Raw genomic sequence first — 26,379 nt, forward strand, 5'->3', positions numbered from 1 at the left:
CACAGCAGCCTATTTGACAACTCTTTTGGTGCCCTTGTCACTCCTTAGAGATGTGGAAAATTCAGGAGTGCTCCCAGAGGAACTCAAGGGAAGAATGCACAACTAGGATCTCACAGCATCCCAGGGTCCTTTGGAGTTGGAGCAGAACTCAGTGGAGCACAGATGAGAAAGACACCCACATCCTGGGAGGTGTGAGTCCTCAGCTGCTGGCATGGAGCTCAGGGTCAGCTCCTGGGCGACCAGGGCACCAGTGACCCTGAACCCACTCCCCAGGGTGACCTCAGAGATGTGTGTCCAGCACCATGGTTTCCACCTATATCAGGTATTTATTTTTGCTTCTCTGTTGCACAGGGACCGGAGCTGTCACTCTGGTGTGCTGTCTGGACCTGCAGACCCCAACAAAGGCATCTGGGCTCTTACACACACACAGTCCTTTGCTTCGTGCTGCTGAGCTGCTCGCCCAGCTGTCTCCAGTTCCCTGCAGCACCAGCTCTGCAAAACGATCTCTTCAAGCCTCTCTGGGCGGGGAGAGGGGCAGGGAGCTCACAGCCATCAGCAGCTCCTGCTTGGCAGGGAGCAGATAAGGTAGAGGCTGAGTGCCTGCCACTGGCCCAGCATCTCTAACAGCTGCAGGGGAACTGTTGGGGGGATGGGTCCACAGCACAGCAGGGGCAAGAAGCCTTCCTGGTGTGAGACCCTTGCCAGCTCAGCTTTCAGTGGCCAGGGCCTGGGCAGGCCCAGAGCATAAGCAGTGGGGGCGCAAAGCGCTGTGAGCCCTGGGAGGCTCAGCATGGAGAGAGGGCGGGGCTCCCTGGTGGGCACCGTGTGGGGGTTGGGGGTTGAGAGCGGGCCCTGCCTTTTAGAGACAGCGTTTGTTCCCATTAAAAGTGACAAGCTCAGTAGAATCAAGTTTACCTTATTATGTTCATTAAAAATGTGGATGTTTTTATAAAAAGAAAAAAAATTGGCCAATAGGGCAAACCCATGTTTTCCATATCAGGAAAAATTATCCTTGCTAAGTGGAGCGAGGAGGCAGCCTCTTGCTGCAGAGCTAAGGGGTGGGGTGTTTATGCTAGCAATGCTTTCAATAGGCTCAGGACAAAGTCCTGCCTGAGTCCTGCCCCCCTCACAGCTCAGGGCAGAGCCCCAAGGAGATGCGAGCTCCAGCTCCCCAGAGCAGCTCTTCCCTAGACTCAGCTCCAGTGCTCACTCTGGGCTTATCTCAGAGACTCCAAGGGTGAGCACCTAGAATGTGCGCCCCGAAACTGTCACATACTGAGCTGTCACAGTGCCAAGGGGACTTTACTTTCGTATTGTCTGGTTTCCTCTTTTTTCACTGTGAGGGTTTTTTCAAAGTTGCTGTACGCGAAGCGCAAAGGTCATCTGCAGCTGGCTCCCGTTTCCGGCCCTCCTCGCTGGCCCGTGCTGTGGAGGACACTAGACAAGTACCCGGGAGACCCCTTGCCCAGAAGTAACACGGGGGGGGGGTGCTTGTGGGCTCACAGGTGGCTGAAGGACAGTGTGTCCTCTGGGGTGAGCGGGGTGAGCGGCCATGGAGAGAGGACAGCAGTGAGCCTTTGTGATTATTAGAGGTGAAAGACAGGGATGCAGGAAACTGAGTCTGTCATTTCATTCACCTGCATTGGGTGTAGAAAATAGGAAACACAGTCCAGTTATCACCTTCCTGCTGGAGCCCAGGATTGGCTGACAGATAATCAAGATTTTTAGGCTAAACTGGGACTCCACTGAAACCACTGTGGCAGGCAAGGCTGAAGCAAGCAGTGATAACTTTATTGAGCCGCAAATGTGGTCAGGCCAGGGGCGCAAAGAACATTGGCCCTGAGAGGTGAGGGCATGTTGTATAGGGGTGATAAGATACAGGTGGGAGGCATTGTTGAGGGGGGTACACAGTTCTGGGTCTCTGATTAGGGGGTGTAAGGTCCATTATGATAGGGCTGTGCTGGGTACAGGGGGTGCTGGAAGGCACTGCCTGTCTCTTGTGGTTTTGAGGAGAATCAGCTCTCTGTAGGGGAGGCTGCCAGCTGGTGGAGCTGCAGGAGGAAGCTGCTGGCTTCCTGATTCTCACTGCTCTCTCAAACTTGAATAACCAGTTTGTGGGGGGTGGGGGGTTCCTGACTCCTAGGTGGATGGGGTCTAGTTCAGAGACCCAATCTCCCTGTCTGCTGGGCTATAGAGAGAGCTAGGGATGTAGTTTCTCAAGGCTTCTTCAGTGTGACTGAAGGCTGTGTGGGCAACACACAGGAAAATGGCTGGGCGCTCTGCTGGACTGGAGGCTGTTGGCTGCTGTGGTGGGCAGGATCTTGGCCTGGATCAGCATGGATTTCCTGTGGGACAGCGGTGGAGTGGGTCATTGGGAGGAGTTGTGTGTCTGCCATGGGTCAGCCTTGTCCTTGGATGAAGTCTGTTATAAATCTCTTTGGCAAGGCCCAGCAAATAACAGTGCAGTTACTGAGATTGATAGAACTGTGGAGGAGAGGAAGAGGAGGAGGACCGGCGGCAGCTGAAAAGATAAGAAGTATGAAAAATAAATAACCTTTATTTTGGGAATGCTGGGAGAGACATCCCCGACCCCCTGGGGCATGGCATCTCCACCCCAGGGCCGGGGATCTCTCCGTGGAACATGTGGAGTGAGGCACATAAGTAGCCTCGGCCTGGGGTGGAACCTAAGGGAGCATTAGAGATGCACAGGTATTTCATTGGCACACGTTTGGTGCCAGGGGCAGGTTCTGAAAGGTGGGGTGTATAGGGTTATAGGTAAATCTCTAGGGGCGGGGGAGGCAGGAGCTCCCTAATTTTGGCTGAGGCTTTTTCTGGCTACAGTGTCTGGTCTGGGTCAGCAACCCTTTCATGTCCCATCTTATGATTATTAGGAAAAGGGGTGAAGATTTTTCTCTTTAACTACTTCCTGCTGGCTGAGGGTGCTGTACTGGGGTCTAGGGGAGTTGACAGGATGACGGTTGATGTCTAGGTAGAAGCTGGTGCCAGGAGTTTTAGCCAGGACAACTTCACTGGTGAATGCACGTATGTTAGACTGAAAAAACAAAGAGACAAGATGTTATGAGGAGACATGGCACTGTCATATTTAAGGAGCCAAGTGAGGTAGAAGGAAAGGTGTCTTTGATTTAGACATGTTATTCTATCAGGATGACGTTGAGGTAGGAACATTTTTATGGCAAGGCAGAATTCTGAAAAACTAAACATGGGATTAGGAGTGAAGTTATGAGAGGTGCTTATTCCCCAATATGAAAGCATAAAAGTTAAAAGGTAGGTAGGTAAGGCTTGTCTCTGGTATAGATGACATTGGAGTCTGTAGGCAATCCTGTTAAAGAGTCCTGCTGTAAAAATGATCATTAATAGAATGTAAGAAATTAAGAACCAAAGTGGATAACAAAACATGAAAACCTGTGAGTCGTAAGGCAGAGATCAGTACCAAAAGGATGGTTAGATCTAGGGCCTGAGTGATGTGAAACCAGGATGGCAGTCTAGCAACTTTGATTGCTGTTGAGGTTACCAAGAATATCAGGTATGTGTCCCTGTGACCTGGTTGTAGTCCTCGTAATGGTTTTGTTGTAACAGAACTTTAGCAAGTATATCAGCAGTTTCCCTAGTTGTGAGAAAGGCTTTTATGTATCCTGAAAAAGTATAAACAAAGTGAGAACCCAAAATGTATCTGTCAGCCTGTATAAAAGGGAATAAAAGCATTTTAAGATTTAGGACTGGGACCTGCACAAAAATAGGCCCTGTTTGTAACTGGCATAGGTTGACCTTTAATACTCCGTGAGACATTGAGGATTTATTAGCCTGAAAACTCAGTATGAACTCTGTATATGTGGCCTCTTATGTCCACAAATATAGAGAATGTCTTACCTTGAGAGTTTTAATGTGACTTGGACTCTGAGACAGACACCCACAAAGGTGGTTGTCATTGGCCCTTAGCCCCTGTCCGTCTCAGGCAGCAATTTTTGTCAGTGACGAATCTGGCAGTGACCTGTGAGGGCTAGAAGTTAGGATGGCCCAGCCACTCTCTGGTGGCCAGGATAGCCCAACAGCCCTGGAGTAAGGTCTCAAAGAATGCCAGGATGAGGCATTTTGTTGTCTAATGTCTTCTGCTGCATTTGAGCGTGGCCCATGGCGGGGTGGAAGGTAGCTTTACCTTGTGTAGATTTGTCTGTCTCAGAACTGCAAGTGTTATTTAAAATATGAAAAACCATATCAAGGTCTCTGTGGAGCTTGAAGGTCAAGTTTTGCCTTGTTTGAGATCTGGACTATAGTAAAAGCTATCTGTAGAATTAAGTAAGTATATAGGAGCGTAATATTGGCATTTAAGATTATAAAGCATGCTTTATCTGGATGTTATATCAGTTTTATAGGGTGCCACGTGGAATTAACAAAAAAGGCTTTAATGGAAACATTTTGTAATAAAGGTTTATCAATCTTATAAATAAATTTATATAACCCAGTTGTTAAACAGGAGATGGGTGACAACACAGTACCGTAGGAGCAATGAATTTAACAGAGAACATTACTGGTGGTGGACAACATTAGAATTTTTTAACAAAACGCTTGTCTTGGAACAGAGCTAGTGGTTTCCAGCAAAAAGGAATTGATAAATATCTCTTAATTTTAGTGGTCAAAACAGGAGATTAGTGTAAACTTTGATTGATAAACAAGGCTGTTAAAATTATCAGGTGGCCAGTAACCTTGAATAACTGGTAGAAAAATTGTAAGAAAAAAATAGCCTCTCTTGAGTGGAACTGAATTGTAAAAAAAAAAAATGTTTGAGCGGAGCCGCGAGACGTTGGAAACATGCAGTGGTTAAGGCAGCTTGAAACTCTGAGATAGACAGATTGCGCCTCTAGGGAGAGAGCATAGTTGTGCTTGGGGCGGGGTGAGTGTCGCCACACAGCACGCAGGGGCGGGCTGACATGGAGCATGCAAAGTGGGCGGGGTGAGGGCTGGGATATAGCGTGCAGGGGCGGGCAGAGATCCCACCTAGAAGCTGCTATGATGGCGCTAGGACGGCGCAGGGAAATAAGTATTTTAGCTGTGATGGTGCTTGGAGGGATGGGGCTTGGAGGCCTGCAGTGGTGGCGAGAGGTGGCAGCTGCTGCCCAGCACCACTGAGGGCGCCGGCAGTGCGTGTCTGGCGCCGCGGAGGGACACCGGCAGCGTGCCTGGCGCAAAGGGCTGCAGGGGCAGGGGCAGGAATGGCGGCAGTGGTGGGGCTGGGAGGCATGATGTGACATAGCCTGTGGCCAAGTGTGGGTCCGCTCTCAGAGGTGCACGACCAGCAGCTGGCGAACGGCAACCTGTAGGAGCCGCGCGCTCGCAAGGGAAGCGTGGCCCAGGACGCGGCGCCAAAAGCTGAACCCATGATGTGGACAGTCTTGCGCATATCTCTCAGTGGCGGAATGGGCCAGCACCAGCACAAATGAGCCGGCGCGGTGTGGAATGGGTTGGATGTGGAACTGAAACTGTGGGACCCACAGAATTGGAATGCGATGTGAGAGCGAAAAGAAAAAAAGCTGTTTAAAATCTAAAGCAGTTTTATGTGAATCTCTTATCGTCTGGTCTCATTTTAATCTCAGCGGCGGGGGATGGGTTGGCGCGCATGGGAAACAAAAGGAAGCTGGCAGCGCGGTGGGGGGGAGAGAAAGTGCGCACTGGGAAACAGAGATGCTGGCAGTACGGTTGGGGGGAGGATTAGCGGGAGAAAAGGAGGCACTGAGAAAAACTCCGGAAGGCTGTAAGGGAAGAGGCTGTTATCTCTTTAGGTGCGGGGAGAGGGAGAGATCCTGGAGGAGACAAAGGGTCAGGGAAGCTGGCGGGAAAGGGGCACATTCCCAAAACAAAGATAAGAGAGTTTTGCAAGCTTGTCCGCAGTGTGATAAGCCATAAGTAGTAATGGTTTCTGAGGGGGGACAGGAAGAAGTCCCTGAGATAAAATCTGGTGTGGGGTCCAGCCCATGGAGCTTACAATCAGATGAGGCAACGGACCATGGTCGCTCAGGATTTAGAGTCGTCACACTGTACCCCAGACCGATGGATTGGCTATATGGCTCCAAACTCTTAATAATCGGCCATCACCAATATTAAGAGTGGACTTTGTGTGGGCTGAGTAACTGCTCTGCTGTGAGAAGTTGAAAGGCTCAAAAGTGAGTGTCTTCTCAGTGTGGGCTATCCAGAGTGGACATCAGTTTACCCAGAAAGCCCCAAAAGCTCTAGAAAAACTTGAGGGCCTAGGTTTGGGTTGTCTAAAAGACATGAACGGGTCACAAACCCATGCAAAGAGGGGAGAAAATCCACATGAGCCTGGCTCAGTGGCTGTCCCCGGGGAGCTGCTCACCTGTGGTAAATTGGTGGGTGTTGTTTGAGAACCAGCAGCCAAGTTTACAATTCCTGAGTGTAGAAGTGAGGAATTATAGGATGTAGTCTGGTGGGTCCTGAACAGAAGGGGACTCAAAACTGGGAACCAGCCTCAGGAGTCTCTTGCCTGCTGTTCCCGGTCATGGCACCATCTGATAGAACTGTGGAGGAGAGGAAGAGGAGGAGGACCAGCGGCGGCTGAAAAGAAGTATCAAATATAAATAACCTTTATTTTGGGAATACAGGGAGAGATACCCCCGACCCCCTGGGGTGTGGCATCTCTACCTCGGGGCCGGGGATCTCTCCGTGGAACATGTGGAGTGAGGCACATAAGTAGCCTTGGCCTTGGGTGGAACCTAAGGGAGCATTAGAGATGCACAGGTATTTCATTGGCACACATTTGGCGCCAGGGGCAGGTTCTGAAGGGTGGGGTGTATAGAGTTATAGGTAAATGTCTAGGGGCGGGGGAGGCAGGAGCTCCCTAATTTTGGCTGAGGCTTTTTCTGGCTACAGTGTCCGGTCTGGGTCAGCAACCCTTTCAGAGATCAGAGGCCCAGGAAGGGTGAGCAATCAGGACTTACCCCCATTTGGAAGATGTCTCCTCCCCATCCCCAGAAAGGTGTTTATGAGACTAGGAGATACCTAATTTTTAAATTTTTGGCGTGTTTGTGAAGCTGATTTGCTAGTCTTGGGCAGGTGTGAATCTTTATGGCTGGTGAGTGGGGTAAGGAGCAGGATGGAGGGATTCCTGGATGGGGGACCCAGTGGCAGATTGAACAGTATGTGGTGATCTGTCTGATAGCTGTCCTCCAGGAGGGAGCTGAAATGAGGGGTTTGTAGCCTCTGAAAGCTGTGCTGGAAGGAAGAAACACTTTGGTGAGTTTGGGAGGTGGAGAGGAGATAGCTCCCTTGGTCAAGAAACCATCCCTCTGAAGTGGACTGTGGCTGTACTGCTAGCTGTTCTGTGGTATAATGGGTATGAAGCCTACAGAGGAGCAGTATTGGCCCTGAGAGGCAGTGGAGACTTTGTAGGAGGCAGTGGTCCTCTTTGCTGTCTAATCTGCAAAGGAGTTTCCTGGCCTTACATGCGATGTGAGTGTTTGATATCCCGTGTAGTGAGTGATCCCTGCCTGAGTGGGCAGAAGCGCTGCCCCTAGGAGTGTCTTTATCAGGTTGGAATTGACCACAGAGAGTCCCCAGTGTGAAAAATCCCCTTTCTGTCCTGATTGCTGCATGGTTGTGGAGGATGTTGAGAGCATACTCTGAGTCTGTGTAAATGTTTATTGCTGTTCCCTTTCCAGGGTGAGAGCTCTGGTCAGGGCTGAGTTCATCCTGCTGTGAGGTGGTCCTGGGGGGGAGAGCTTGAGCTCTGATTACTGGGTTGGTTGTGACTATTGTGTCTTCTGTTTTCATTGTCCATGTAGTTGAGACCTTGCTGGAGTTGCAGTCTCTGAGCCAGATGTGCTGTGGCTTAGGTATAGGAAGGCCTGAAATGTGGGAAAGCTTGGTGTGTAACTGCAGGAGGGAGGGGCAGTCATGTTACCAGGAGAGTTGGAGTTTCTATCTGTTGTTTGCAGTGAAATTAGGGCATCTGCTGGGATGGAGGGTAGGCCTGGGGCTAAGGTAATGGTGAGGGTCTCACATATGAAAGGATGGAGTTGTGTGAGTCATGGGGCAGGCAGTATGTGGGGGACATGTGAGGAGCTGAAGAGAACTCACATATCGAGAAGGGAGTACAAGGTCATCAGATCATGGGGGAGGGTGATTTTTAGAGCTTCTAGAGCGTAAGTACAGTGGCCAGGAGGGCCATCATCTGATGGTGGGCAGCATCATATCAGTTATTATAGACCTTGAACGCCTGGGAGATTACTTCCTCTTTGGAGAATTTAAGGGTCAGTGTCGATTATTTGGAGATTTTTTTTCCAAATGTCAGGGCCTGATTTGGTGATCAAATGTATTTTGAGAATTAATTGTCCCTCTGGGCTTTCTGAATTGAGAGTAGTATGCTTTGTCAGGGTGTTGTCAGCTGGCACATAAACGTAGCTGGATTTTTATCTTTTACTGGGGGAAGGGTACCGGGAATCAAACTCGTAACTTTGCACTAGCTAGGCAGGTGCTTGTGGCACTGAGCTAAATCCTGGGCGCTGGATTGTTAGCTTTATTCTAGGTGTTATGATTTGTGTCTGGTTGTCCCCCTCAAGCCTCCTGCAGTCACAGAGGTGCCTGAATCCAGCATTTATAATTGTTTCATTGTCTAGCCCTGCCATTGGTGATATGAGGGCTGCACCTGCCCAGGGACAGGTGGTCAGTGCACAGTATCAGGGAGGGAAGGAGGTGTGTTCTTCCCTTTTGCTCTTTTGTTCTCGTCCCTTGTGACTACCATAAATGGTTACCTCTCATCCACGCTACCCTGCCTTAGAGTCAGCTGAGTATAGACTGAGACCTCCACAAACAGTAAGCTAAGTAAATCTTTCCTTCCTTAATTTTGGGCATCAGGTATTTTGTCTCAGCGAGGACAGAAAAGTAACCAAGACACTGAGCAGTTTTAAGTCAGTCATCATCAACTGATTTCCGGGCTGGTGTTTTGAGTCCCTCAGCGAGGCGAACAGTCACGTATTTGTGTATCCTTTCTGAGGCACAAGGAGGAAGCAGTGGTGGTAGGGAAATAAGTCCTCACCCCTGCTAGGGTGAGGACTGTGGACGGGGAGACCAAAACAGACATATCTGAGATTGGGTGACCATCAAGGATCCTGGCTCCTGGCTGGGGGTGAGTATGACTAGCCCTTGGTTTTCTGCAGCATGACTCTGGCTGATCTCGAGAGTCAGTAAGGGTGGAGAAGGGAAACAAGACACCATCGAGGGGAGGGAGTAGTGTCACTTACCCAACCTGAGGGAGGATCATGACCGGCAGCAAGTGGAGGCGAGGGGACACCTAGAGATCCAATGCTGATGCTGGGCTCAGGTTTGCAGGAGGGGAGGTTGGACCCTTGGGGCAGGAAACCTCCCTGCCCTCCTCACACGAGGCAGCAGATGGCAGGCTGAACCAGGGCATGACCTAGGCCACTGACACAGGCAACTTCAAAGCAAACAGCAATGACTATTACAGACTGGGTGTGGTTAGGCCTACTGAGAAAAGACCATTGGCCTCAAGCCATGGGTGAGGGCATGTTTTGTCGAGATGATAAGACACAGGTGGGAGGCTTTGCTGAGGTGGGTACACAATTCTGGGTCTCTTGAGTAGAGGGTCTAAGCCTAGGTGATAGACAGGACAGTGTTGGGTACAGGGGGTGCTGGCAGGCACCACATGTCTCTTGTGGTTTTAGGGGAATCATCTCTCTGCAGGTTGAGCTGTAGGGGAGGCTGCAAGCTGGTGGAGCTGCATGGGGAAGCTACTGGCTTCCTGCTTTCCTTTGCACTCCTCCAGGTGTCAATAACAGATCTGTTAGGGGCGTTTTTCCCGCCTAGTTAGGTGGGGGTCTAGATCAGAGCCCTGACAGTTCCATTCATGCAGTGATGAAGAGAGCCATTTCTGTGCCCCGGTCCCTTTTCTGTGAAGCCCACACTTGTTTGAATGATTCTGCAGAAGGTGCTGCTCTCCCTCTGGGCTTCTGCAGGGGAAAAGAGGGAAACGGTGTCTATGGATCAATGTAACTTGATTGACTAGGGACCTAGAGGACCCCTGCTATCTTCATAACTAAAATAAATGACTCATATTTGTAAATATCACATTGTCTCTCTAGTGTAAAAGTAATAAAAACTCAAGGAGTAATAAAATACAAAATGTATAATAGATACTGTAAAAAGGAAAGGGAAGGAAACTGCTCTAAAGGGTATAACTGTACATACATTTAAGTGTGTTAGATATGACCATATTACTGAGTGTTTGTTGGATCATTGAACAGAATGGTCTGCACTGTCATTGTTTGATTGTCCACTTTGTATACTTTGATTTTGTAACTTGAACAACTATTTCTAGGATGACAAAATGTAACTTATCAACTACTGATTTCTAAGTGTTAATCGTTATTTGAAATTCTATTATTCTACCCTTTTTTCTGTTTTGCTTTTTTCTTTAAATAAAAAAATTGAGCATATAGCACAAATATGATTCACTGTATTTAGCTGTGTTTATCTTGAAAATCAAGAATAAGAAAGCTCATTTTTCTAGAGAGAAAATGCCTCCAAAGTGAGCAGAGGAGAGGTGGATTAGAAACCAGCCATTTTGGATTGGGACAACAGGAATCAATGCTTAAGAACATCACAAGAACAAGGAAGGATCCACCCTATGCCAGCTCAAACTTACAAAGGTGAAAGAATTTTCTTGAGAAGAGAGACCCAGAGCACCCCTTTGGAGAAGGAGAATGGCTGGTGAATTCCCAGGTATTTGGTAAACCTGCTGGGCCTATAGGACTGAGAGCCCAATACATCTGAATTGCATGAAGATGTGGCTGCTGTTGGAGATGATAGCAGACCCTGGCATTACCAAAATGTGTGGGTTTCACAGGCAGACATCATGCAAGAGCTACTGCCTCAGAGAGGCTTCCTCCAGGCTTCAGAAGAAGGTTTTGGAGTCCAGGCAGGCTGCCCTGATAGTGCAGGCATGAAACTGCACAAAGTGGGAGAAGCCAGGAACGCGAAACATCTGAGGAAAACTGCAAATTGAACAAAATAGGCCCAGGAGAGATGCAGTGAGATCTGCAGTCACCAGCAATGTCCCAGGGCTGGGGCTCCCACATATCCTTTGGAGTTTACATCACAATATGACAACTTGCCTCAGTGCTGGGAATGGACCTACAGGGTTTATCTGCCTGGCTGGGTTTTGCTCTTCCTGTGGTTCCATTGCTTTCTCTATTCCTGTTTCACCCTCTTGAAATGAGAATGTTTATTCTGTGCCATTGTACAGGAATATTATCTTTTTTAAATTTAAAAAGAAAAAAAAAAAAAAACCAAAATCATGATACAAAATTTCAAAAACAATATAACAGGGATTAATATTAGTTAGTATATTGCATACAGTTATCTTCAGATTGGTTGCTCAGGTTAGGAGATTTAGTCATCAAAAAATGGCCAAACACTAAAAGCACAAGCCATTTTTTTCAACAAACAGAGACTAGTAGTGAAATTATCTATCATATATATGAAAGAAATATATATGATATATGATATATATATATATATACTTTCTTTTTTCTCTCATCTCAAGTGTTTGTCCCTTTTGAGCAGTTTCTTTCACTTTCACAGTATCTATTGTACATTTTGGATTCTGTTTAACTTTCTTTGTGATATTTATAAAGGCTCACAGGTGAGTTTGTTTTGGCCTCAGACTCTTCAGCGTTGCTGGAAATGTTCAGATTTTTCAGACTCTTAGAAATGAAATTAATGTATTTGTGTGTCATCACAATCAGAAGTGTTTTGCATTTCATTACATGTAGGAATCTTCTGGGTAACAGTGGTGGAGTATGGTGTTTATATCTAGACATTCCCCAATAGGCCATGCATTTACAGGTAGAGATTATAGCTGACTTCTTGTAAGGAGACGGGGTCTTGTGAGGAATGAATTACCTTGTTGAGACCTCAAAAATTAGGACTCTAGAGGCAGTGAAAACAAGGATTTACTCCATATTCTTGCAAGAATGGTGTCTGAACACAGACAGGTGCATCCAGGTGAGAAGCTGTGAACTTTCACTCCTGACTCTCAGGCATCCTCCCTGATTTCCAAGGCCTGGGATCCAGGTTGCTGTGCATCCTGAGCATGTGTCTTGGCCCATGTCTGTTGTTTCCTCTCCCATTTCCCATTTTCCTATTCCTTTGTCTGCATTCCTTTCTGGGGTTATTTATGGGGTTTGAGTTCTCCAGACTATAATTCTGGAAAGCTTGCTGAGGAATTATCTCTATACTAGGACCTTATCTCTGGTGTGACTCTTTAACAACCTGTGTGTATCTGTCTGCTGTTTGACCAACCTAGTTTTGTGCATAAGAGCTTCTTGGAGCAGCTAATCAAATATGAACAAGTTCAAGTATTTTAATTTCTTGAATTCTGCTACAGGTTGTCCCTAGGACATGGAGTGGAAGGATGTTTCCCTTCCATCTCCTCCTGTCACTTGCAGTCGCTTTGTGCTTCCTGGATGTCCTGCCCTGAGCAGCTCTCCTCTGCTGTGCATCTTTTTTTTTTTGTTTTTTTAAAAATTTTATTTAAAAGGAAAAAGAGAAAAACACAAAACAAAACAAAGCGGTGTAAGGGTATAAGTAATACAGAACTACAAAAACAAACAAACAAAAAACAGTAAGAAATCACCAGTTAATAGATTACATATTATCATCTTAGAGATAGTTGCTCAAATAACAGTATCAAAGAATACAAAGTGGACATTCAAACAGTGAGACTGCAAACAGTTGTGTTCAATGATCCAACCAAAAACATTAATATGGTCAGCTATTTAACACTCCTAAACACACTTGCTGTTGTATCCTTTAGAGCTCTTTTTTCCCCTCTCTTTTTTACAACAAAATCCACACATTTTGGGTTTTATTACTCCTTAGTTCTAACTAACTTTTTTGGGGGGGGGAATAAAGTCAAATATGGCAAGCAAAGCTGTCAGTCAAAAACCAAGGATAGACATAGCACATGATGTAAAACAGAATACAAGGTTATCAACAATGACATAGCACATGATGTAAAACAATACAAGGTTATCAAAAATGGTTATCAACAATGTCTCTTGTTTCGTTAAAAAGATTGTCTATCTCATTAGATATAAAGTTGAACAAAACAGTAGAGAACAAGACCAATAAAACTTAAGCATTGTAAACATTACAGGACTTCCAAAGGAGACAATAGTCAAACCAGAATGGGCATCTTAGTGAATCTTATTGCCTTCAAAGTAGTTGCCTGTACCCTCAAACTTGATACTATCATGCAGAATGGAACAGAGTCTAATCAGTCAAAACAAGATAGTGGGAGTATTATAGGACTTCAAAACAAGTTAATAGGAAATCAAAAAAAGTTACTATTATATATCCTGCTAATTTTAAAAAAATTTCCCCTTAATTAAAAAAACCATAAAAAATAACTAAACAATTTTTTTAATGAATAAGGGAGAGATTGAGATAAAAGAGGACATAACAATATAACAATACAGGTGAAAGCATGACTGTTGCAGCAACCTAGTGCTTCAGCACCAAATAACCCAACTTACTAGTAGTTACCATAGTGTCTGTCTTTTTCCTTGAAATATTTGAATAAAACTTCATATACTATAGCTTCAAATATGTCCATATCAAGAAGCCCAGAATAAAGCCTTTCCAATTGATAAGTGAAAACTTTATAAGGCTTCAAGACCACATGATGGTGAATCATGATTACCACATATTTTTATATATTTGAATCATTACTTACATTAGGGAAACTATTCGGTATTTCACTTATGAGTATGGTCTCAAGCTGCGCCCATTTATTGATAAATATCTCAATGTGATCCTTCTTTATAGCTGAGTAATAATCCATTGTACAGAAATACCACGACTTTTTTATCCATTCCTCAGTTGATGGACACATGGGTTGTTTCCAAGATCTGGCGATTACAAATTGTGCTGCTATAAACATAGGTGCACATATATCACTGTGGTGTGATGCTTTCACTTCTTCTGGGAATATGCCTAGAAGTGGAACAGCTAGAATAAATGGACTTCCAATCCCAACTTTTTGAGAAATCTCCAGACTGACCTCCACAAAGGCTGCACCAGTGTACACTCCCACCAACAGTATAGGAGAGTTCCTTTTTCCCCACAGCCTCTCCAGCATTTGTTGTTGTTGGTTTTCTTGATCCTGGCCATTCTTTCAGGAGTGAGATGGTATCTCAGTGTGGTTTGAATTTGCATTTCTCTAATGACCAATGATGATGAAAATTTTTTCATGTGTTTATTTGCCATTTGTATTTCTTCATCTGAGAAGTGCGTATTCTCAGATGCCCATTTTTGGATTGGATCTTTCAATTTTGAGGGTCTGAGTTTTTTAAAATTCTTTATCTGTTTTAGACAAGAGTCCCTTGTCTGCGAGAGAGTTCACCAAAATCTTTCCCAGTTTGTGGTTTTGTTTTGACTATGCTGGAGATTTGTTTCGACATGCAGTAACTTTTTAATAAGAAGTGGTCCCAGTTACTGATTCTGGGAAGTATTTCCCATGTGGTTTGAGCCCTGTTCATGAATTCTCTACCTACTCCTATGTCTTCAAGGTTTCTACCCAATTTGTCTTCCAATAGATTCCGTGTTTGTTTTAATATTCAGATCTTTGACCCATTTAGATTTTAATTTGGTACATGGTGATAGACATAGGTCTAGCTTTAGTTTTTGGCAAATGGAGAGCCAGTTTTTCCAGCACCATTTATTAAAGAGACTCATTCTTCCAGTGAACCTGCTTGGCTCCTTTATCAAAGATAAGGTGGTTGAGTGTGTTTGTAGTTGTGGTTGTATCTTCTAATCTATTCCATTGATCTTCAGCTCTGTTTTGATTCCAATACCATGTTGATTTTACTACTGTTGCTTTGTAGTATAACTAAGTCAGGGATTGTAATGCCTCCTGCCTTGCCTTTGCTGCTTAGAATTGCGTTTGCTATTTTAGGTCTCTTCTGGTTCCAGGTGAATTTTAGGAGTGATTTCTCTACATCTATAAGATATGTTGATGATATTTTTATTGGGATTGCATTGAATCTGTATAACAGTTTTGGGAGAATGGCCATTTTCACAATGTTTGTTCTTCCTGTCCATGAGCAAGGGATGTTTTTCCATTTTCTGAGATCATCTTCAATTTCTTTTTTCTTCTTTCATAAGAGTAATTCCTAAATATTTCATTTTTTTTGCTTGCTAATGTCAAGAGTGTGGTTTTTCTTATTTCCCTCTATGTGATTTTCTTGTTAGTGTATAGGAATGCTATTGATTTCTGAGTATTGATTTTGTATCCAGCTACATTACTAAATTTATTTATTTTCTGTAAGAGTCTTTCAATGGAGTTTAGGGGTCTTCTATGTAGAGTATCATGTCATCTGCAAACAATGATAACGTAACTTCTTCTTTTCCTATCTTTACCCCTTTTATTTCTCTCTCTTGCTTAATTGCCCTGGCTAGTACTTCCAGTACTATATTAAAAAGGAGTGGTGATAAAGGACATCCTTGTCTTGTGCCTGATTTTAAAGTAAAGGCTTTCAATTTTTGGCCATTTAGTATGATGCTGGCTGTTGGTTTGTCATAAATGGCCTTTATGATATTGAGATCATGTATTCCACTTTTCTGTAAAGTTCTTATCATGAATAAATGTTGGACCTTATCGAAGGCTTTTTCTGCATCTATAGAAATGATCATGTGATTCTTACTTTTGGCTTTATTGATATGGTGGATTACATTTATTGATTTATGTATGTTTCACCATGCTTGCATTCCTGGGATGAATCCCACTTGGTCATGATGTACAATCTTCTTGATGATTTGCTGCATCCTATCTGCCAATATTTTATTGAGGATTTTTGCATCTGTGTTCATTAGGGAGATCGGTCTATAGTTCTCTTTTTTAGTTGGGTCTTTCTCAGGTTTTGGTACTAGAGTAATATTTGCTTCCAGGAATGACTTAGGAAGGATTGCTTCCCTTTCAATTTCATTGACTAGTTTGAGAGTGTCTGCATTAGGTCTTCTTTGTATTTCTTGTAGAATTCTGCAGTGAATCCATCTGGGCCTGGGCTCTTCTTTGTAGGTAAGGACTTAATTACATTTTCAATTTCATTAACAGAAATTGGGTTATTCAACTGTTTTACATCCTCTTGATCTAGCTTTGGTACTGCATATGTTTCTAAGAATCTGTCTATTTCTTCTGTGTTATCAAACCTTTGAGAGTAGAGTTTTTCGAAATAGGTGTTGATGATCTTCTGTGTTTCCATTGGGTCTGTAGTGATTTCACCTTTTTCATTTCTTATTGCATGAATTTGAGCTTTTTCTTCCCTTTTTAAAATAAGGTTGGCTAGGGGCTTATCGATTTTATTTATTCTTTCAAAGAACCAACTCTTTGATTCATTGATTCTTTGGATTGTTTTCTTAGTCTCAATTGCATTGATTTCTGCTCTGAATTTTTATAATTTCCTCCCTTCTTTTGGCTTTGGGCTTGACTTGCTCTTCTTTTTCTAGCTGTTTGAGGTGTAGCATCAAGTTGTTTATTTGTATTTGTTCTGATTTCCTGATGTGGGAACTCAGTGCAATAAATTTTCCTCTGAGGACGGCTTTCTTTGCATCCCACAAATTCCGATAAGTTGTATCTGCATTTTCATTTTCTTTTAGGTATTGTTTAATTTCCTCTTTAATTTCTTCTGTGACCCACTGATTACTCGAGTATGTTATTCAGCTTCCATGTGTTTGTGGGATTTTTGCAGTATCTTTTATCATTAATTTCTAATTTCAGAGCGCTATGATCCGATAACATGCAAGGGATGATTTCAACTCTTCCATTTGTTTAAATATGTTCTGTGAGCTAATATATGGTCTGTTTTAGAGAAGGATCCATGTACTGCTGAGAGGAATGTGTATTCTGATGTTGTTCGGTGGAACATTCTGTATATGTCTATCAAATCCATTTGTTCGCATGTGTGATTCAGTTCTGTTATTTCTTTGCTCATTTTCTGTCTGGTTGATCTGTCCCTTGGTGTCAATGGCATATTAAGGTCTCCTGTTACAATTGTGTTACTGATAATTTGAGTTTTCATTTCTGTTAATGGTTGTTTTATATAACTGGGTGCTCTGGAGTTTGGTGCATATATATTTAAGATAGTTATGTCTTCCTCTTGGAGTTTTCCCCTTAGGAGTATGTAGTGACCTTCTTTGTCCTTTATCGTCATTGTTGGTTTAAAGTTCACGTTGTCTGCAAACAGAATGGCTACTCCTGCCTTTTTTTGGATTCCTGCTGCATGAAGTTTTGTTTTCCATCCTTTGACTTTCAGTCTGAGAGTATCCTTCAGGGTTAGATGGGTTTCCTGTAAACAGCATATGGTTGGACTTTGTTTCTTGATCCATTCTGCTAGTTTGTTCCTTTTGATTGGTGCATTGAGACCATTTACATTCATGGTTATTACTGTTAAATGCTGGTTAATTGTAGGAATCTTATCTCTCTGCTGTTGCATCTTTATCTTTCTGTTCTGTTTAATTATCTGCTTTGCTTACTGGTTTTGTCCTTTGTGTATCTAAACTGTCTTTCAATATTTTTTGCAGGGTTGGTTTGGTGTTCTTGAAGTTCTTCAGCTGTTCTTTGTCATGGAAGTATTGTATTTCACCATCAATTTTGAATGATAGTTTTTCAGGATACATCAGTCTAGGTTAGAAATCATTTTGCTTAAGGATCTGGAATACTTCACTCCATGCTTTTCTTGACTTTATTTTTTGTGCTGAGAAGTCTGCTGTGATTCTGATAGGTTTTCCTTTATAAGTGATCTGTCTTTTCTCTCTGACAGCTTTTAATAATGTATTCTTGTGTTGGATTTCTGGGATGGTGATTATTATATGTCTGGGTGTAGTTTTATTTTGGTTACGACTATTTGAGTTCTATATGCTTCACTGATCCTGATGTCAGTTTCTGATCTAATGCTTGGGAAATGTTCAGCTATTACTTCGCTAAATGTCCTCTTGATATCCTTTATGTTGTCTCCTTTTTCATTAATCCCTATCATTCTTATGTTATTTTTCTTTGCATCATCTTGCAGTTGTTGAATTGTTGTTTCCTGATACCTTGTTATTTTTAAAAGATCTTTCCTTTCCTGTTCACTAGCTGCAATCCTGTCTTCAAGGTCTGAAATTCTATCTTCACTTTCATTAAGGCTGTTTTTACAACTTTCAGTGGAGTTTTTTATTTCCTGTATATCTCTGTGCATCTGCATTATGTATTCTGTTTGTTTCTTATATTGCTCGTCTAGGGATTCTATCTTTTTGTTTAGTTCCTCCCATTTTTTATCTGTGTTTTCTTTAGATATATTCAGAATCTCTTTCATTTCTTTTATTATTTCTTCTTTTACCTGGGAGATTATTTCGAGTTTGAATTTCTTTAAAGCTTCCTGGAGTTGCTTGTTAATTTCAGTAGCTATTGTGTCTGATATTTGAGGTGAATGGCATATATTTTCTTCTATATACATTGCCCCTAGGGTTTCTTGAGATGGGCTGGAGGTTTGAGTTTGTAATTTGGTCTTTCGTTTTGTCATTTTCCTATATTTCTGTGTTTCAAGTGTTATTGTAAAGCTTCCTCAAAGTCTGTTGGAAATCCCCTTCTGTGTTTGCAGGTACTGAGACTCTGGCACCACGTTACCCCAAGCCACTGGATCTGTAGAACCAGTGGCCCTCCTCTGCCTGTTCAGAACTCTGCAGTTCCAGATAAGCTGGGCCTGAGGGACACTGTGCGCTCACCTGCCCATTGGAAGCTCCGCAGCTCTCCAATCACCTCCGGGTTGTGGAGTTGGATATAGAAGCCTCACACCCACCTCTCTACTTCAATGCACCAGGAAGCCTGGAGGGACCCAAACAGTCTGGGCTTTGGGCAGTGTGCGCTGAGCACTCACCACAGGCTGCAGGGTGTCTGGATCCTGTGATGCTCCACTGCCTGCTGAGACCTCCAGTCCTCCAGACACAGGAGAAGGCTGATGCAGGTGCCCCAGATCCGCCCAGCCCCTTCTCTGCACACCTATGGCTATGTGCGGGAGTCCCAAACAGGCTGGGCTCCGGGGATAGCATGGGCCTGCCTAACGGTTGGAAGCTCTGCAGTTCTCCAAGTGCAGCCAGGATGGGGAGGCAGATGTAGAGGCCTCAAACCCACTTCTCCACTTCACTGCACCCGGAAGCCTGGAGGGTCTGAACAGTCTGGGATTTGGGCAGAGTGTGCTGAGAGTTCACCACAGGCCACGGTGCCTCTGGAACCTGCGATCCTTCCCTGCTTACTGAGATATCCACAGTCCTCCAGACACATGGGGAGGCTGATGCAGGTGCTTCAGATCCGCCCAGCTCCTCTGCACACCTATGGATAGGTGCAGGAGTCCCAAACAGGCTGGGCTTTGGGGATAGCGTGGGTCCGCCTACCTGTTGGAAGCTCCGCAGTTCTCCAAGTGCAGCCAGGATGGGGAGGCGGATGTAGAGGTCTCAAACCCACTTCTCTACTTCACTGCACCCGGAAGCCTCTCTGCTGTGCATCTTGCTTGAAGCCAGCAGACTATAAACTGAGTCATGTAAAAGTAGGAGTTTTGTCATAGCAACAAGGAAAGTGACTAAAACAGGAAGAATCTATCCAATGAGTAGAGATGGGCATGAAACATGAATTCTTCACAGAACAAATAATTAGAAACAAGCACATAGGTGTGTGGCATCAGAAGATAACTCACTAGTATCTAAATTAAGTCTTCAGAGTGTTCAACATTCTGTCTGTGGAAAATGAACCTAGGCCTAGGGTATTGGTCAGGGTTAAGTATGGTGCGTGAAGTTAGATGCCTTTCCTTAATACTGAAAACAGAAAGTTGGTGAGACAGGTCAGAACTTGGAAAAGAAAGTGGTAATTTCACAGTAAATGAATACAAATTAGCCTCTAGATCAGGAGCAAATTTATTGAGCTTTGATTTTTTTCTTACTAAAGATAAATACAATACACATCTAGTACTAGTCAAGGGTTAGCGTACTTATGAGGAGATTAGGTCACAGGGACCCCTTCCCTGTGGGTGAGAGTAAGGCCCTGGTGAAGCAGCTCCTCACAGCATGTGGCTTTCTCTTCTCCTCTACCACCACCATGTGCAGACACTGCACAGAGGCCCACAGAAGAGATCAAGGGTGGGAGCTTGATTTTGGACTTGTTAGTGTTCCTGACTGTAGACAAGTAAATTCTTTTTGTTAATATAGACATTATTCACTTTCAGCAACTGTTTAAAATGGATTTAAACAGAAATTGGTACCAGGGAAGACAGTGCTATCACAGCTACTCACACATGGGATGGCATCTCTGAAGAGGACAACCCGCTTCATGCTGCACTGAGTGCTGCAGAATGCAGGCACATCTGAAGGAAGGGTGGAGGAGGCTCTGCTGTGGGCTCAGGAGGAGCAGAGGTAAGGAGGAAAAGCCTAAAGTTTCTTAGGGCTGATCTAACTGGTCACAAAGGGAAGGTTGACAGAAATCACAGGCAAGTACGATGTATAGATAGAACTAAGAAATATCTTACTGGAAAGTATTTAATGTCACCATTCTGGCAAGGAGTAAAGAACTCACCTCCATTATGCCCTCACAGGAGGGCATAATGCAATTCACAGGAGAATTTGAGTAATGAAGCCAGAGACCTTTAGAAATAAATTTCTAAGCAGTAATGTGTTTAGGGAGCTGTGTGACTTTTCTTTACTGCTTATATGCAAGAAAGGAGTTCAAATGTAATTTGGCATTTGGAAGCAAGTAGAGGAAAAGCACATGGAAGACACAGCCTTGCCTGTGAAATACTTCAAAAGGCCTGGGACTGTGAGGAGCTCCCATCCTCACCATCACCTGAGATGTCTGATTTTCAGCTTCCAGCACATTGAGTTGCACCCAGGAGATGTCAGTGCCTGCTGAAACCCCATGCCAGATCAGGAGGACCTGGAACTGCCTGCCCTGCTCCCAATCAATGCCAATGACTGCAAGGCAACCACATGGGAGTCATGAGGACCCTGGCATTGTACTCTCCACCTTTGGTCTCTGGGTTCTCTCCATAGCACAGGGCAGCAGAGTTGACAAACAAACAACCTGCCTGATCAAAGATAGCACCTCAGAGCAGAGCTTTGCTTCAGGACTGAAATGATCATTTCCCAAAAGAGTGCAAATCATCGTAGTACAGGGACACATGCAAAACCATTTTGATAGCAATACAATGTGCAAAATATAGGTGTAGAAAATAGCATATATGTTCAGCAGGAAATAGATAAGGAAAATGCATTGTTTAAACACAATGGAATATAGCAATGCTGTAAAAAGCATGATAGTAAACCACTGTCCTAACCTGAGTAGGAAATGTTGAGGTGATTGAGTTAGTTAGGGCTGTGTCTGGGTGCACTTACTGAAGACAGAAGACTCACCCCGAGTGATACTGGCACCACCAATAGGCTTGTAGCCTAAAGGAGTAAGCAGGAAATGAAGCAGGAAGTCTTCCTTCTCTTTGTTCAGTGGAGCTTCCGTCTGCATTTTCTCTCCTGACGTTCATCTCCTGGCTTCCAGCACACATTCTTCAGTCTTGCACTGCACACCTTTTGGCTTCCTGATATGAACTTGGACAGGACTCAGCAGTGAGCTCCAGAACTGTGACTTTTGATTGAGTCATTCAGATCTGCGTCATGGAGAGAATTCTTGAAATTTTTCATACTTGATTCTGCTTTTGGCCATTGCAATCCCACTTGTAAATCTGTATATTTTAATTATATTAAATCTGGCTCTCTAGGGAGCACTAACTGGTGTCTTAGGTAAGTGTAAAAACATAATATTAAGCGGAATCAGTTAGACACACAAGAAGAAATATCCCATATTTTTGTGCATAAGAGAAATATATGTATCATGAGCAGCTCGGGGGTCGTAGTGGCCCTGTCCCTCACAGACCTCTGTGTACAGATCCTGAGGACAGGAAAATTTCTCTGGGGAGGCCCAGGTGCCTTGCAGATCTGTGCTCTGATTGCCCTGGGATGTTACAAGGACACTATACACCTGTCTACACAGTGATTCTGACTACCCCAGTAACACCACTAGTACAATGTACCCCACTGTAGCACAGGCCATCACTCCAGAAGGTACACTGAGTACAAGTCATAACATAATCATCATCAAACAACAGGTGCCCAGAGTTCAAAACTGTGGAGGCACTGCTAGGTATGCCTTGGTTTAAAACAACTGTCTGATTTAGCCTTTGACCTGAGGCTAAACCCTGCCAAGGGGCAGAGGTACTATAGTGATTCCCTCCTAGAGGAGCTTTCAGAAATGTGTGCCTGGGCCACCAAGTAAAACCAAACAAAGTCTGTCCTTGAAATGTCAAACCAGTACAGGCATCCATATGCAAAGCCTTGCATCCTGTCTCAGCCCATGAGAGTTGTTCCCAGTCAATCCCTGGGTGGTAGGAGCCCAAGCACAGCCCCAGGCTGTCTGGAAGGCTGGATATGGACTTAGGGTGCATTAAACTCAGGACTAAATGCTCTGTGGCATTTTCCTTCTTGGAATCAAACTTGCTTGGCGCATGTTGCCCTGTCCCCCATTTTAATATCAATCCCTTAGGAATGATGATGTCTGTCTTATGAAAGATTCTTGCCCTTATTTACTATACAATTATGGTGGTGGTCTAACATGGCAGAAGGCCAAAGCAGGAATACTTACCACTTCTTCCTTCTTCAGCCCTGATTGCAACTCCCTTTCATGTTTGTAAGCACAGAGAATTCCAATCAATTCCTCATACATCATCAATGCTCATTTCATGTGTCACTTCCATTGGAGGTCATATAACTCTCTGCCTCTCTCAATCAGGTCGAAGGAGACAGCCCAGCCACCATGGGTTGTTTACTCCTTTCCACATCCTCAATAAACTTGCTCTTTCCTTTTTTGTACTTTTCGCTTCTGTATTGTGCCAGAAAACTCTAACATCCTGTGCTTGTCACTGCATTGTATGTGTAAGCTAACTGTTGATTTCACAGGCTCTGGGCTGGAAGGAATATGCCTCAGGATGAATCCTGCATGGATCTCGCCCTTGCACTATGTAGTTGAGACTGTGGATCACAGATGTTTGAGCTGCTGCTGAAGTTATCTCAGATATGCTGAATGGGAATGAAGGCAATGTTCGCACGATTCAGAAGAACACAGGTTTGGGGGCCATGCATACAGAGCTAGGGTTGAAAATGTCCCCTCCAACAATGACATTTCACTAGTGTGATGATATTCAGAGACGTAGTGAGGTAAGAACCATCATGCAGGGCTCAATTTCCTTGTTCCCTTCTCACTTCTGTTATTTTGGGGTACTGCATAAAAAGCCTCACCAGAGAGCATCACCTGGAACCTTGATCTTGAACTTTTCTGCTGTGAGAACTGTGGAAAATAAATTTCTGTTTTGAATAAATCATCCAGACTCAGGTATTCTGGTATAGTACACAAACAGATTTAGACACAAGGCACTGTAATAATGTCCACATGTCACAGCACTGTGACTATGAAAGTCCTGAGAAGCCACAGGAACATCATGCTTCTTATTCTTCTCCTCTGTAAGTTTATTTGACTTGTAAAATATGCTGTATTTCTTTAAATATTTACTGCTAATTTTCTAACATTAATGTCAAAATTCCTCTCACATGAGAAGACTGCCTGAATACTGCATACTCAGTAATACAGCTGATTTATTCATTGTTGAAAATATACATTTCAAAGCTTGTCATTGTGTAGGAAAATGTGATGGATGGATTGCTGTAACCTATATAAAACCCTCTCAAAAGTCTCCCTGGAGGCAAGAGAAAAGTCAAAGGTAACTCTAAGAGCAGAACAGGATGTCTTCCAATAAAAACTTGCTTGTTTTCAGGATAACTTGCTTGTTTACAGGGTGTGCCTTCCCCAGAGGATGTTTGCCTAATCTAAACTTGCTTGTTAGCCCAACCCTTACCTGAACCTTGCTCTTCCTGAGAAATGTAACTGCCCTGTTCCTGTTCTGTAGTGCACCACAAAAACACCCCCTGCATTGTGAGACCAGCAGATGTTTGCAGTTTTACAGGATTAAAAACACTGTCCTCTAGCTGTTAGGCATGCAGTCTTCCATATTGGCTACTGGAGGCTGCGTTGCCAGGCCTGTGCTTTAATAAATAATTTTTTTCCTTCCAAATTATTTTCTCTGCCTCCTTCATACCTCAGGAAGTAGACCATCACATGGATGTTTGGGAAAATTTTAAATTTTCAGTCATTCTGTAACCATTTCTAAAGAAGAATTCTTTAGCTAACATCAAAGTATATTTCTTAAATATTTTTTTGTAAACATTTGACCAATTTATGCACTGAAATTCATCATTGTTATTGATATAGGGGAATGAAATTTCTGACCTACTCAATGTCCAGTATAAGTACATGTTCTCTAAAATCAAAGCATGAATTTTAGGAACTGTTATAACTCGGGCCCCGGTATAAAATCCAAGGAAGCAAGGGACCGAAAATTTAGGTAGCAAAGGCTTTATTTCCAGGCCTGGCGATGAGTCTCCGGGAGCCAATTTGGAGACTGTGTCCCAGAGACTGAAGGGAGGACTTTAAAAAGAGGCTGGAGGAAAAGGTGGGGAGAAACAAAGAAACCTGCAGAGCCATCAAACTTGTTAACCCAAGTCTGGAAACTGTATTGCTGTCCACTTAGCTCTGACAATCTCGGGAGTTCCTGGTGTTTCTCAAATTACTCCCATCCTACAGACTGACATAATCTCAGAGTGGCACATCTGCAGCAATATTTGGAGAAGAAAGTGGACAGTTAATTATCCCAGGACAGCTCATTTTCACTAGTGGGTGTGAAGGGGTCAAGAGTTACAAGAAGCTGAAACTTAAGTTTTACAAAGATCTGATATCTAACTCATTTGATGCATACAAAATAAAAGGAAAGCACCGATTGGGGTTTGGGCCATAGTATTTCCTGGTAATTTCTTTGAAGCTAAACAGTTCTTAAAATTGGGGCAGGCTCCTTTTATGACAGATCATCACCGGGTTGGGAAGAGATCGCCAGAAACCCAAATTCCTTATGGCCTAGATAGATAGGTGAGGGGAGAGGGAGGCAATAAGGTGCCATACAGAACAGAAAACGGTGGTTATGTGTCAAGGTCAGGTAAAGGGTTAAACTCATATGCAAATCTCTCTGCACACAAGCAAGTTACTTCAAACAAGTGTAAATTAGTGGGCCATTCTAGTTTTATTTAGCTCTTTAGCGGAGAATAGAGGCAACTAACAGTTATTAACAACCCTTGTTAGCTTGTTTTAGCACAACTTCTGTAGTTTATAGAGGGCAACAATGGTTAACATATCAATTAGGTGAGATTCTTGCAATGCTTTACAGAGGAGAGTATTGCTCAACATATCAATTAGGTTGCTTAACATATCAGTTAGGGAAAAAGGATAAAAAACATTTAGTAAGCCACGTTGCAGGTTTGCTATAATACACAAAATAATGAAGGTATTTTCTTAGAGTACAACATTCCCCACTGATATTGGTCAGTGAGTCAAATCATTGACTCATTGGCATCTGTTTATAACCTTGCATATGTCTTTAAAATCATAAGCTTTTAAGATCTTTGACATAGTTTATCAACTTGTTTACAATACAAGGCCCAGTAGGAGGATTAACACAGGTCTTGCAGCTGTCATTAAAACTGTTAACCAAAAGGAGAAAGAAAACCAACATTTAAATTTACTCTGTTTTATCATACAAGTAACAATTTTTAAGTCAGACAGAGGCCTCCTTGGGGTCTCTACAAAGGAGGAGAACACAAAATTATCAGTTATATTAGACAATCTTAAGCTTTAAAGTGTACTTGGAAGAAATGACAGTTCACTTATCCGCAGGCTGATTGTCTTTTGAAGCCCGGACCTGAATCCAGGCAGGCTTTCAGCTCCTTTGACAGTCCATTGCAGCTCAAGAGATTCATGGTGAGGTCGCTTGTCCAGGTGCCTAGGCTCTTTAGCTTGCAGTGGGCAGCAGCAAAATAACCAGTGGATGGAAGTCAGAGCTAGCTGAAAAGTCTGGGGGAGACTTAATAAGATCTTGATTAGTTAAATCAGCTAATTTTTAGAAACCTTTAAGGATAAGAGGAAGATCTCTCACATAAAACCTCAAAAGAGGAAATATCTGCAACATAGGTGGTGCATCACGCATGCAAAAGGAGCAAAAGGAAAAGAGACTCACCCAGTTTTCGCCAGTTTTTAAGGCCATTAGTAATTATGGTCTTTAAAATCTGACTTATCTTTTTATCTCTCCTGAACTCTGAGGCTGG

The 26,379-nt window shown here is 43.6% G+C and overlaps 1 pseudogene; it reads left to right on the forward strand.

Moving 5' to 3' along the window:
- The window catches only part of LOC134475308 (F-box/LRR-repeat protein 17-like), an 84,902-nt pseudogene extending 60,660 nt beyond the window's left edge, over positions 1 to 24,242 (forward strand).
- The last annotated feature ends 2,137 nt before the right edge of the window (positions 24,243 to 26,379 follow it).

Source organism: Cavia porcellus, unplaced genomic scaffold (genome assembly GCF_034190915.1).
Source record: "Cavia porcellus strain 051 isolate PalLab524CR breed Dunkin Hartley unplaced genomic scaffold, mCavPor4.1 scaffold_2, whole genome shotgun sequence".
NCBI lineage: Eukaryota > Metazoa > Chordata > Mammalia > Rodentia > Caviidae > Cavia > Cavia porcellus.